The sequence below is a fragment of the Podarcis liolepis genome (genome assembly GCF_965112155.1).
Source record: "Podarcis liolepis genome assembly, chromosome: 6".
In the NCBI taxonomy this organism is placed as follows: domain Eukaryota; kingdom Metazoa; phylum Chordata; class Lepidosauria; order Squamata; family Lacertidae; genus Podarcis; species Podarcis liolepis.
Genome location: NC_139559.1, coordinates 37,852,258 through 37,865,976, shown reverse-complemented (window position 1 = coordinate 37,865,976; position 13,719 = coordinate 37,852,258). Strand labels below are relative to the sequence as shown.

The window sequence follows — 13,719 nt, the reverse complement described above, 5'->3', positions numbered from 1 at the left end:
CTGACAGATTTGTGCATCCCTATCCAAGGCTCTTCCTTTGAGTGAAAGGTCCAAAATGAAATAAATGAAAAGGAATTATGTCCTCAGGAGTTTGGTCTCAACAAGGTTACTCTGAGTCAAGTAACTCTTGATCCAAAATGAGAGATGGGTCACATTTCACTTATTTAGGAGTAATATTTCATGTGAACAGTGCTCATAAAATATACAGCCACATTTTTTCTGGCAATCTCATTCAAATGTCCAGTTCATTCAAGGAAAAGAGCAATGGATATGGTGAAAATAAAAAGGTGCATTTCTTTAGGTGACTTACTCAGTATTCATTAGACTGAATTTCATTTCTTATTCATTTGAATTACGCAGGCTAATGGCACACAACTCTTTGAAAAAGAAGCTCTGCCTCTTATTGCATATTCAGTTGGTCAGATAGCACTATTGTGTCCAGCGTGCATTTATTTCTCCTGTGGAAAAATATGGTGAGTTCTGGCATCTCTTTTTCTAGAAAAATAGCACTGTATAATCCAAAAGCATTTTTGGGTGGATGGAGGGCAGTTGTGCTTTCTAGAGCAAAAAGGGGGTCAGCTGCAGGGGCGGAGGAAGGGGGGCGGTGGGGGCAGTCCACCCCGGGTGTCACCACTGAGGGGGGTGACAAAATGCTGGGCGGCACTCACCGCGGGTCTGCAGCACGCCCAAGCCAAGTGTCTCTCCTGGGAGTGACACAGTGGCTTGGGCACCTGCAGGCTCCACGCTGCCCCAAACGGTCCGCCCCCCACCTCCCCCTCAGCTGTAAGGCTGCTGAGTGGGAGGAGACAGGCGGACTCCTTGGAGGCCCCCTTGGAGCGTCCTGCCCCGGCTCACCCCATGGGTAGCTGACCCTGCCCCCACGGACACAGGGCACATGCGCCACCCCAGGTGCCCAATCAGCTTGCTCCGCCACTGGTCAGCTGTTTTGTAACAATTACATTTACATTTTGTGGAACCTAGGAAGGTACCTATACCCAGTCAGAGCATTTGTACATGCAGCGAGGTGTCAGGTATTAAACCAGGGACTTCTCCCTATAAAACATTGCACTCTGCCACCCTGGGATATTCTGATTTCCTCATAACAGCTGCACCTATTAGGTCATCAGGTAGGATAACTGAGGGATTACTGATGACTGTGTGGCCTTTCCCCACTCCACCCTCTGAAAAGCCAGCGCCTGGAAAAGCCCCGCATTTCAGTTCATTTTTCTGCTTTCAAATAGGGTTGAGGACTTCTTACTGCCGCTGCTCCTTTGCCTTTAAGCATCTGCTGGATATGCAAAAACTAAGCATAGGAAGATAACCTTTCCCACTGCTCCATCTTGTGCTGGAAACAGCTGTACTTGCTTAGGTTTCTGGGTGTCACATCAGAACAGAAAAAGGCACAGGAGGAGAACCAGCAAACAACAACAACCTCTACTCTAAAAAAATTCAGGGCCTCCCATATATGAGCAGTTGGAATAGAACATGGATAGGAACAGAACTTCAAATAGCTTATCAAACGGCCCTCTAGTTCTCTGGGGATATATAAAGAAGTAGTATGTTCAATTCAGACTGTGAGTTCAATTCAGGTCTGGCACTGAAAACAAATTTCTAGGCTCAGAATGTGCTCAGAGGCACCCTGTTAATTCTAAGTGGATGTCTTTTGCATATAGTTTTAGCTTGTGTATCTTGGTGTTCTAATAAAAGAAATAAAGTAAATGTTCCCACCTCTGAGGCAGATCGTGTCCTCCCTAAAAGACGGCACGTGTTGTGGTGAGACCTGGAGACGGACCTCCTGTGTTGTGGGTGGGTTGGATGGGTTAGCCACAACACCCGATTGGAAGGTCCCTTGATGTTGGGTTCAATCTGGCCAATGGGGCGCAGTCTAAATGGATTGAGGGACCTATATATACCCATGCATGTGACCCAGAGCTTCCTCTTTTTCAGCCCATGCATTCAGAACACCCACCTCCCTCTCACTAATTTTAGGGCATTGTGCGACTGACCTTGCTATGCCGTCATGTGTCATCTGTCGCTGGGACAGGGGCACAGCAGGAATTTCCCCACTTGGCTGATTGGCTGTTGCCATTTAGGTTTTGCCTGCAGTGTAGCAAATCGTCACAACTTGTAAGGTTGTGGATAGGCACTGGTTCTGGTGATAGGGATGGGAGAGCGCTCTTGCCATCCCTATGTGAAGGGTATTCCATTAAAGGAATCCAGGGACTCAACTGGTTTGGTCAACCCTCGAGAGGGGGTTGTGCCCATGCCTGAGTCCAGGGGAGCATCTGGGTGGTGAACATAGTCTGTTCCCAGCTTTTCGCCTACACAGGTGTTCACCATTGGCTGACCTATGCTGGTGCCCTGGGTCAGCGCTGCCTGCAAGGGTGAAGAGAGCTAGTCGAACCAGAGCCTGTGCAACCACTCACCTTCTGTAATCAATAAAGTTGTGGCCTAAATTCTGCCAAACACCAAAACTAAAATTTGTGTGAATTTATTTAGGGGGGAGGTCTCTGGGTCTAAACATGCAAAAGACTCTCAGCCTGGAGAGCTGAGCTGCCTTCCCTCAGAGTTGACAATACTGAGCTAGATGGACAAGGAGCCTGACCTGATATGAGACCATTTCCTAACCCGAGCACTACATTTACAGCAACCAGCAAACACTGGTGCTTTACTCTCAGATGCTGTTGTGTATTATTTTATCTGAGCCACATTTTACAGCACATAAGAACCATTCTCTGTTCTCATTTCCAAAACGTACAGGACCAGAGTGCTTTCTCAAGCATTTATTGATTTGTCACCCTGACCTAACTCCATTTTCAATGAAAATCAAGATCTATAGCTCCAGGGTTTAAAAAAAGGGAAGATGGTGAACTGTCTCCTAAAGCTACAAGATTTGAAGGCTTGGTTGGGAGTTTTCTCCTGCTCTTGGGTGTGGCAAGAATGCTGGTAAGTGGGTAGAGAGTCTGGGTGTGCCTGCTTTTGTAGGGCTTGCTCAGACTCCAATTACTAATGCTGCGGCGCCAAATTTTTTAGTGTGGAATCTTGATTCAACAAACCACCTTGCAGTCAACAGCTCTCAACTTGTCAGGAAAGATTAGCAGTTAGAAAATGAGAGAGAGGGGGGGGAGCTTGTTTTCTTTCAACTTGGTGCATGAATATCAGATGTACATGTGGAAAAGGAATTTTAATAAAGAGATCTAATCTACAAACACCAGTTGCAAAAACTCGGTGCAAAATAAGAAAATGCCTCTCTTCCCTGTAATACCTAGTCATACAGGAAACTGAAGGGCGGAAGCAGCAACTAAACAGCAGACTTGCATATCAACCCATAACACCGTCTCATACATATTCACAAAATGGGCTAGAAACTTGGCATGGCTTTGCTGAGCTCCCATAGGCTAAGCTGCTGCAATTTAATAGGATGCTCTAGGGTCTCTCCAGAAGATCCCAGAACCCGGGCAGTATGAGATTGTCATCCATGTGTTTGCAACTGTTTTGCCTTTTTTTTTTTAAGGACTCTGTTGGAGGAGCTAAGAAAAACAAATCATACCCATTTATCCCTGCAGCAATCCACTTTTCCAAATATAACCCAATGCATGTGAACAAAGACCTTGAGAGAAATCAAGTTTCTGATCACACTGGGTATGAATCAGTACTTTTAAATTATTGCTTCCTGTTTTGAGAATTAGCCATCAAACACTAAGGAGATTCACAAGATGATAAGCTGACATGAAAATGCCAACTTGCTATAAATGATCTCCTGTTGCAGTTCAGTGGCACTAAGTAGACACTCACCTGCAGGTCAAAGTTCATTCTCAACTTTGTCTTCCTTCCCTTCTGCCATTTCCCTTCACAAGGAAGGCAGCATGGCCCTGAACCCCCGTTGATGGAAATCCCATGGGGGGAGTGTGCTGTGGCTCTCAAGTCCTGCTTGTGAGCTTCCCACAGGCATCAGGATGGCCACTGTGAGAAAAGGAAGATAGATTAGATGGGTCTTTAGCCTGGTCCAGCAGGGCTTGTCTTTGATTCCTATTATCACTTAAAGCGCTATGTCAACCAGTCTTGATAGATCCTAGGTTTGTGCTGGAATGTAGCATTATTCTGTACCATCTTGGCTATGGAAGACCTGCTTCCTGCTTAGCAGACTTTTTCCCATGTGGCCTGGGAGGGAAGAGTCGGGACTGACTCCAGCTACAAAAGCTGAGGCTGCTGAAGAGGCCAGAGACCATCTGGGCTGTATCTTAGCACAGATCCAGGTCATCAAGCCTGAGTTTCTACTGCTGCTGCCCACCATGAACCACTCTTGGCAGGATTGGCAGCAACAGCAGCAGATATGCTCTATGCTTCTGCAAAAACCGGTGCCTTCTTCTGCCCCATCTGTGATAAAACATGTCTCTCCCTTATCTGTCTCTCCAGTCACAGCAGGTGTTGTAACTCTCCAATGGTTTGACTTTGCCCCTGAAGGTTCACTCTTTCATTGTCTCCTGAGACATACGGATGCCAACATCATAATTTTCTATTCTCTTGCCAATTATGCTATTTTAAATGTGCATTTTATATTTTACTTCCTTTAATAATGTTTTCTTTTGAAAGGCATAGCTAATTTTCTTTTTGGGTTAACTTTGCTGCATTAAATGTGCATTCTGCACTTCATCTCCTTCACACTGTTTGATTCTGGGTTGTTTTCTTGTAGTTTTTTTCTTCTTTAAAATATAAAGTAGTATAGAAAATCATCATCATCATCATCATCTCCACAGTCTTTCCCATGAAATAATTTGAAAGCGTTATTGAGCCAAACCTTCCCTCGTCCTCAAAAATAAATTGTTCTGGGACTAATTCAATAGTGTAGTGTGTTTTTAAAAAAAATATTCCTGACCCTGGATGCGGATTTCAGTAATAAAAGCCAGCAGTTGGTGATGAATATGAAATAATCCCCTCCCCAAAGGAGCAACCAAGAAAGTTACATAACAATATTATTTAAGTTCATAGCTTTTGATACAATTATTCACAGAACAAGCCTGTTAAATAATACACAGCAGGCTTGAGTTGTTTCTTTTTAAAAAATGTATTTGTGCAGCTTAAATTTTCAGTTGATTAATATAACATAAAGAAAAGAGAATCCCTTATGTAAAGGTAAAGGGACCCCTGACCATTAGGTCCAGTCACGGACGACTCTGGGGTTGCGGTGCTCATCTCACTTTATTGGCCGAGGGAGCCGGCGTACAGCTTCCAGATCATGTGGCCAGCATGACTAAGCCGCTTCTGGCGAACCAGAGCAGCACACAGAAACGCTGTTTACCTTCCCACCAGAGTGGTACCTATTTATCTACTTGCACTTTGACGTGCTTTCGAATGTACCTAAGAGAATAACATGATTTTTAAAATTGTTATTTAGAAGCAAAACATCTATATAGCCTCTTCAGTACAAGATATAAGAGGATGCAAATGCTATCTTGGAAAGTGTTGTTGTTGTTGTTGTTGTTGTTGTTGTTGTTGTTGTTGTTAGTAATCCACCCTTCTCCTTAAGGTCCCAAGGTGGGTCACAACATTAAAAAGACAATATTAAAAAGAGTTTTAAACAACTTACAATCACAGGACTAAGGCAGGTCCTTAAAATGTACATCTTAAATGCCAAAAACCAGGGTAAGGGGCTTCATCTTCAGCTTTCGCTTAAAGCTGTGTAAGGAGGGAAGAGACAGTTCTACAACTTAGTAAATAAATAAATCATATTCATATTCATAATCATAATCATAGTAACAATAACTACTGCTACTGCTACTGCTACTGCTACTGCTACTGCTACTTCAGTATGATCAGGTTCTTTGTAGATATACTGAATTGCTAACAGTCCAATTCTATGCAGGTCTCTCTATGCAGAAGGCAGAGAACCTCTAAGGGCACCCCACACCTTTTCTCTTGTGGCGGCATCTCTACTTGAGGAAATCATAGGTGTTTCATTGGCTCCTCTGCCCTGAACTGTTTGATTATTGGTGGAGATAATCATGAAGCAAAACTTCTGAACTGAGCAATAGAGATTTATTCATTTGTTATAATAATAATAATAAATATTATTTATATCCCGCCCTCCCCAGCTGAAGCCGGGCTACAACAATGTAGAACTGTTTGTTTGTTTGCTTGTAAAATGTGTGCCTTAGCCTTCAGCAATTTCCATGCAATTCACAATCAATATTAAAAACAAAAACAAAAAACAGAAAATAGCTGTTTTCTTGAGGGCGGGTTTGGCCAATTTTTAACGCATTTTTACAATGGATATGCAGTGATCTTCTGCAAGTTGCCATGTGTTCCAATTTTCTTTTAATATTCTCTTGCTACTTCATCTTATCTGCATTGGGGGAAAATGTGAACCTCTTAACTGGACAACTGACCTCAAGTCTCGCCTACTGGATATCAGCTGACCATAGTCTAGCAATATGGGACTCTGCATGACAACCAATGTATTGCTGCACGGCTAAAGTCCCATCTGACTAGACGGATACACCATTCTGAGCTTGTCTATACATTTACACACAAAAAACCCCTACCCTAAGCAAACAGGACTGGAATGTTTCCTGTTTGGGCTTATTGACCAATATTGCAGTCAGAGTGACAGCCAAGGCTGACATTGCTGAATTTAAATGTCTACTGCAATGACTACATTCCATTTACTGGAAACAAAATGACAGAATTCAGAGAGAAATGAAAACTGGGCAACAGAAGAAAAAGGATGGTTGAGATACATGCAAGTGTCCCCACACCCACTAGTTTTCAGCTTCTTTCAGATCTCTAGAGAAAGGAAGTTCAACAGCTGCGAAGCAACCATATCTTCAATTTCTGTAAGAAGACGTGCAGGAGCTAATTGCGAGCAAGGAACCAGCAGTCAGCATGGTTGGGTATCTAACAGGATCCACATGCAGCTAGAAACTCAGATATATAAGCTAGGTGCCAAATGGCTCCTTAAACCAGAGTTACTAGTTGCCATTTTGGGGTCAGATGGCTCAAAAATTGTATTTTTCAATACAGCCTTTGGGTTCCTGAAATTCATTCTGATTGTTCAGATAATAAAATATAACAGATAGAATTCTAGAGGATGTGTTGCTAGTGTGTGAAAAGAGTCAGGATCCAAGGATCCCCAGGTATGCAGCTCCAAATAGTGAAGACATTGGGCGTCATCCTGGTCCCCAGGCATCTTCACTTGGTCACAAGTGGCTGATAGCTAGGTGCACAATGAACCTGGCACCTGGTGAATTTCAAATGCTAACTAACAGGTAAGCAGAGACCCTCAGAATTGCAGGAGAATGGCATCAGCATGCACTGGCTGGTTAAAACAGAATCCCTGAACTAAGTGTCCGCTCTCCCAATAACCGATGATTACCAGTTTTTTCCAATGAATCCAGGGACCCCCTTTTTTTTTTTAAGCTGAGTAGCAACAGGGAGTCAGTAGTAGGGATGGTGAGGCAAAAGACCCTGGGCCCAAGCACACATGCATATTATATAAAGGTGCAAAGCCCTTCATTTGCACCCTGTGAAACATAAATGCACAGAGTTTTTAAAAAACGGCAACAGCGTGCCACCCACCCGTGACTCCCGAGCCTCCCCCAATATCCTCCCCCCTTTGTTTTGACTGATCGGGGGAGGCTCGGGAGTCGCAGGTGGGCATCTGTTGCCCAATTTTTTTAAAAAACTGTGCATTTATGTTTCACAGGGTGCGAAAGAAGGGCTTTGCACCTTGCCCGGCAGAGAAACTGTGCGCCTTGCGCCCCTCCTGGGCAACGGCCACCCACCCGTGACGCCCAAGCCTCCCCCAATCTGTCAAAACAAAGGGGGAAGTGGGCAGGAGATCTGTACCACCACATGTCCCTGGTTCCCCTTTGGCAGTGGTGGCGGCAGCATGCAGCTCCTGAAGCCATCCAAAGCCAACTGCGCTACCAGGCTGGCTCCGGGCTGTGGAGGCGGCTGCTGCCACGTTTCCTGGGGACAGATTTGCAAATCTGGGGACTTTCTGGGGACAAAATTTGTCTGGGGACAGATTGCAAATCCAGGGAATGTCCCCAGGAACCGGGGATGTCTGGTAACCCTACAATAACCATCAGAATAACCAGAGTCCTTTTCTTTCCCCGTCTCCTCTGAACGCAGTCATTTTTTGTCTGCAGCATCAGCCACCTGTGTTATGTAATCTCTGTTCCATGCTAGTAACCAGCAAGTCATTATCCTTCAGGAACCAAAGTCCACGTACTGCTGACCTTTGCCCATACTGAAACCATGTGGAACTGGGAGATGTGGCAATGGTCTCTTATGCCTTGTAAATAGACAAGGGTAAAAATAACACTGTGCAATATTTGGAAAGTGTTGCTGTCTGGCTGAAAGAGCTGCTAGACACAATGTGTGCCCCCAACAATGTGATCTTACAAGATGCACAGGAATGGCACCAAGCATATCTGAAGACACTGGAAGCTGCCTTATACTGAGTTGGACCATTGCTCCATCCAGCTCAATGTAATACTTAAAAATGATAAAAAGTTGGGATTTCAATATGAAATTTCAACCTTTCAGAGAGAAATAATAGAAAATGATAAGAAACTAATATCAAAAATGTACAATCTGTTGCTGGAATGGGAAACGAAAGATGAACAGGTTAAATCAGTCATGATTAAATGAGCAGAAGGTGTGGGACACAATATCCAGGTGGAGGAATGGGAAAAACTATGGAAGAATGAGATGAAATTCATGCATCTGTGGCAATTAAAGAAAATTATATGAAAATGATGTACAGATGGTATCTAACTCCTGTCAAATTAGCAAAAATGTACAAAACTAAAGAAAGCAAGTGTTGGAAATGTAAAGCAACAGAAAGGACATTTTTCATATGTGGTGAGACTGTAAAATTGTTAAGAAATATTGGGAAATGATTTATAATGAAATGAAAAAGATGTTTAAAATAACCTTTGTTAAAAAAAACCAGAAGCTTTCCTACTAGGCATTAGAGGAGTGGATTTACCAAGATCACAAAAGAATTTGTTTATGTATGCAAGTACAGCCATATGAACATTATTAGCACAACATTGGAAAAAAGAAAGTGTCCCAAGCTACAGAAGATTGGCAAGTTAAATTAACAGAATATGCTGAAATGGCAAAATTGACAATGAAATTAAGAGGAAGAGACAACAATGAATTTAAGGAATAATGAAGGACTTTATTGCATATATACAGAAGCAATGTACACAGGTTAATACATTAGCAGGGTTTTAAGATTACTTTAAGATTATTATGAATGGATAATAAGTAATTCAAATGGTTAAAATTTCACAATGGACATGCAGCACGTTGATATACAATGAAATGCAGAAAGGGAATAGGGGGAAGTCATACTGTTTTGATTTGTTATTGTTGTTTCTTTTACAGTATTTTTGCTATTGTTGAGAAATTAATAAAATGTTATGGGGGGGTTGGGGAGATCCATACAGCTCAGTACAGTCATACCTCGGGTTGAATGTGCTTCGGGTTGTGTGCGTTCGAGTTGCGCTCCGTGGCAACCCGGAAGTAACGGAGTGCATTACTTCCGGGATTCGATGCTCGCGCATGCGCAGATGCTCAAAATGATGCCATGCACATGTGCAGAAGCGGCAAAACACGACCCACACACAGAGAGATGTGCCGTTTCGGCTTACGTTGTGTTCAGGATGCGAACGGGGCTCCAGAATGGATCCCGTTCGCATCCCGAGGTACCGCTGTATTGTCTACACTGATCAGCAGTGACACATCAGGATTTCAGATGGGTGACTATCCCAGCTATACTTGGAGATGCCAATGATGGACCTTTTGCATGCAAAATGTGTGTTCTGCCACTGAGCCATGGCTCTCCCCTTTGAAAATTCCACAAGGAAATATTCTGAGGCTCGGCAAAAAAAAAGCACTGCATTCTTGATTTCAGGATGTATCCAATGTAGCACTAAGAGTGCAAGGATTTCTGCCTGCAGAATGGGATATCCTCCCCCTGAACATCCCCCCCAAAGCTGTTCTAGAGGTTCCCCCATCCCTCTTGGAGCAGATTTGGGGAGGTTGCATGCATAGTGGTAGAAGAGAAACTCCCCCTGAACAAACAGAAATCCTTGCACTGACAAGATAGGAAATTCTGCCCTTCGTGTTCCCTATTCTTTTGCAGCCTCTATAAATACGGTAATTGTTTTTGAGGAATTTTCCCTACTGAAATTCCTACTTCAATCTGGCCAAGAGAAACAACAGCTTTTTGGGACTTCTGCTCACTGCCATTCTTTCCACATTCCTGACCAATACTCCTAGGTTGTCCCACTCCATCCTTCTGCTATTGGAATCCTTTGTCCACAGCTTCCCTCCTGTCCTGCATGAGCACCTGCAGAGCCTTGAGTATTTGACTACAGACTCTGACACAAACTGGGAAAGGATTTCTCTAGAATAGATGGACCCCAAACCAATCATCTGAAGGTAACCTTGCACTTGCTTGACAGGGCTTCTGCCCCTGTAAAGGTAAAGGGTAAAGGGACCCCTGACCGTTAGGTCCAGTCGTGACCGACTCTGGGGTTGCAGTGCTCATCTTGCTTTATTGGCCAAGGGAGCCGGCGTACAGCTTCTGGGTCATGTGGCCAGCATGGCTAAGCCGCTTCTGGCGAACCAGAGCAGCACACGGAAACGCCGTTTACCTTCCCACCGGAGCGGTACCTATTTATCTACTTGCACTTTGAAGTGCTTTTGAATTGCTAGGTTGGCAGGAGCAGGGACCGAGCAACGGGAGCTCACCCCGTCGCAGGGATTCGAACCGCCAACCTTCTGATCGGCAAGTCCTAGGCTCTGTGGTTTAACCCACAGCGCCACCCACGTCTGCCCCTGAGCCTGCCTTAAAAAACGCCTTCCTGGTGAGAACTGAATACCATGGTGTAACTGTAACTGTAACTGTAAGCAAAGGCATAGCATGGCTCATATGCTTGTCAATGTCTCTTTAAGGCGGCTGATGGCCTGACCAGGATGCCCCACGTCACCAGGACTACACTAAAGACTATGGAATGTTTACAAACACTAAAGATCAGTAAGGAGTTTGGCTGGGCCATATAACTTTACAACACAAAATCCTTAATGAAACAACAGATCAGCAGCCAGCTCAGTGCTTGCTCTCCGCTCATGTGTCTGCAGACATGAGCAGCTCCAGGTCCTATTGCAGCTATAAAGATTATGGAAGGACACTTTCCTCACCACGGGCCTTTGTTCGCAAAGGTGGCTGATAAGGAGCTGTGCCATTTATCCCAGTCCTGGGAACTTGTGCTCAGCAATGAGACAAGCCTCTTCCAAACAACCAGCCCATGCGCACATCAGAAAGAGGATGCAGCTGGGAAGGCAGGACCTTCTATTGAGCAGCTCCCTAAATTCAGCAGTCACCTGCATTATACCGCTGGTCCAGCACTAAACTGACTGTGTTATTTAGCCACCTGAGTACTCAACACAATCAGGTTTTGACTGGTATATATATACTGGCTTTCATGGAGATGTAAACCATCTGATAAATATGAAGTCTAAATAAGGTGTGGATTTTTCCATGGTTTATTTCCAGTGATAAAATACTGGCTTGTTATGTTGCTTCCCTCATCCTGTGGTTTGAAATCAAAAGTGGTCCTCAAAGAGTGAGCCAATTGTTCATCTGCACTGCGAAAATGTCTTTGGACTCCAGGGATGGTCAGGGATGATGGGAGGCCACTGTGAGGGGCAACTTCTGGAAGGCAGTATGTTGCTGACCCTTCATCTAGCTTCTTTAGAAAGATATGCAGAAGGCACCTGGTTCAATTCCTGGCTTCTCCAGATTAGGAGACCCCTTCCTGAAACTCTGGAGCGTCTGCTAGCTGAATGGACAAATATTGAGCCAGATGCACTGAACTGTCTGACTCAGTATAAGGGAGTTTTCTGTATCTTGTGACCACATGAAAAATATAATCAACCAAACAAAAAGAAGTTTGCCCACCTCACCAACATTGTAGCCACAGTTGCTCAAACCTGATCATAAACTACTTTAAACACAAACACTGAATCATTTTGTTTTGATGACTTGTATAATATTTTTCATTGTGACTGCATCTGCAGCTAGTACGCATATTCTAAAGGCAGCCCTGTACCAGGGAAGTTTTGAATGTTTGATGTTTATTATGTTTTCATATGTGCTGGAAGCCACCCAGAGCGGCTAGGGAAACCCAACCAGATGGGTGGGGTATTATTATTATTATTATTATTATTATTATTATTATTATTAGCCCAATGACCACCCTTGTGGTTGCAGCCAAAAACTGGGATGAGAACCCTGTCTTAATCTGTGCTCTTAAGATGAGAAAATATGCCACCCTTGGTGAGCCAAATTTACTTAACTGTTTCTTGCAGCAACCTCACAATGATGTTTATCTAAGTAAAGCAGCAATCTTACATACACTGAACTCAGTGGGAAATACTTCCAAGTAAACTTACATAGGATCCAGCTGCGGGAATGAAGGCAGGCATTAGTTGGTTGCAGCAATACTGCACCACACCAGAACAACTAAGCACAGAAGCAGACCTTACTACGACAGGCCTGTTTGCAAACAATGCAAATATGTTTAGGATAGCAGTGCGGGTGATTATTTTTGTGACTCGGTGTTCACTGCATTGAAGAACACAATGTTCTTGTGGCAAGTATTATCCTGAGATCCTGAACCTCTCAGACTCATATACTGTACTCTCTTTTCTTTCTGCACTCAAGCATGTACCCAGAGACAATGGAACAGACTTCAAGAAAAACTCAGAGGCACAATCTTTTACTGGCTTGCTGTTCCATCTCAGAAAGCTTTTATAATATGCATGACACCATCATTCATTTTCTCAGATTCTCTCATAATATTAAAATTCAAGGCAATCCAATGAAGCTGAACATTGGAAGATTCAGAATGGAGAAAAAGAAAGCACTTTTCCACACACAAACTATGGAACTTGATGCCACAGGATGCAGTCGAAGACCACCACTTGGGTGACTTCAAGAGAAGATTAGACAAATTCATGGAGGGAGAGGGCTACTGATGGCTACTAGTGGCAATGGTTATGCTTCTCCCTCCACTACTTCTGTTCTCCTCAGCACAAATAATTGGGTAGAACGCCCTAAAAAAACAAAAAAAAATTGTAGCTCTTCTTTTCAGAGAGCTACAATGGCAATTCAATAAAATGGAAGTGCAGATAGTAAAGTTGGGAAGGACTTTGCTACAAAAGTTAATGAGAGAGTCGACTATGACTGATTGAAAACTAAGAGTGAATGCGACAAGAATGGACTCCAGTTTTATTGAACATTTACTGCTGTGTTTTCCAAGCTTGGGATACACTCAGTTGGATTTTGAGCATCCCAGGGAAAAGGAGGACAGAGGTCACGTACCTTACAAAGTTGTGTAAGAGAGGGAATTTCAGCAGTGCCTGATCCACATTAGGGTTTTTTGTTTAGTTGGGTGGTTGTTTTGCAGTATCACTGCTTCTTGCTGCTCATGAGTCATGATCATCACACACTCACCAACGTGTAGTTATTTCACTTCTTCTGCCCCTTTATCCCAGGATTTTTCAGACTTCTTTTGCAATTGCTTTTTGCATTCGATTGGCTATCCTTGAGCTCTTGATTTGCACTTGAGTGAATCAATTGCCCCTTCAACTACAAAAATGGTACATGACCTCTGTCCTCCTTTTTACCTTGCTACC

At 43.6% G+C, this 13,719-nt stretch overlaps 1 protein-coding gene across 1 annotated transcript in view; it reads right to left on the bottom strand.

The window, feature by feature from the left end:
• The window catches only part of LAMB3 (laminin subunit beta 3), a 56,966-nt gene extending 53,120 nt beyond the window's left edge, over nucleotides 1-3,846 (bottom strand). Inside the window, exons 1-2 of the mRNA XM_083508816.1 lie at nucleotides 3,796-3,846; nucleotides 311-458 (exon numbers count right to left, since the gene is read on the bottom strand). The gene's annotated coding sequence lies outside the window, so the exon portion shown is untranslated. The remainder of the gene's footprint in view (nucleotides 1-310; nucleotides 459-3,795) is intronic.
• Between the last annotated feature and the right edge of the window lie 9,873 nt (nucleotides 3,847-13,719).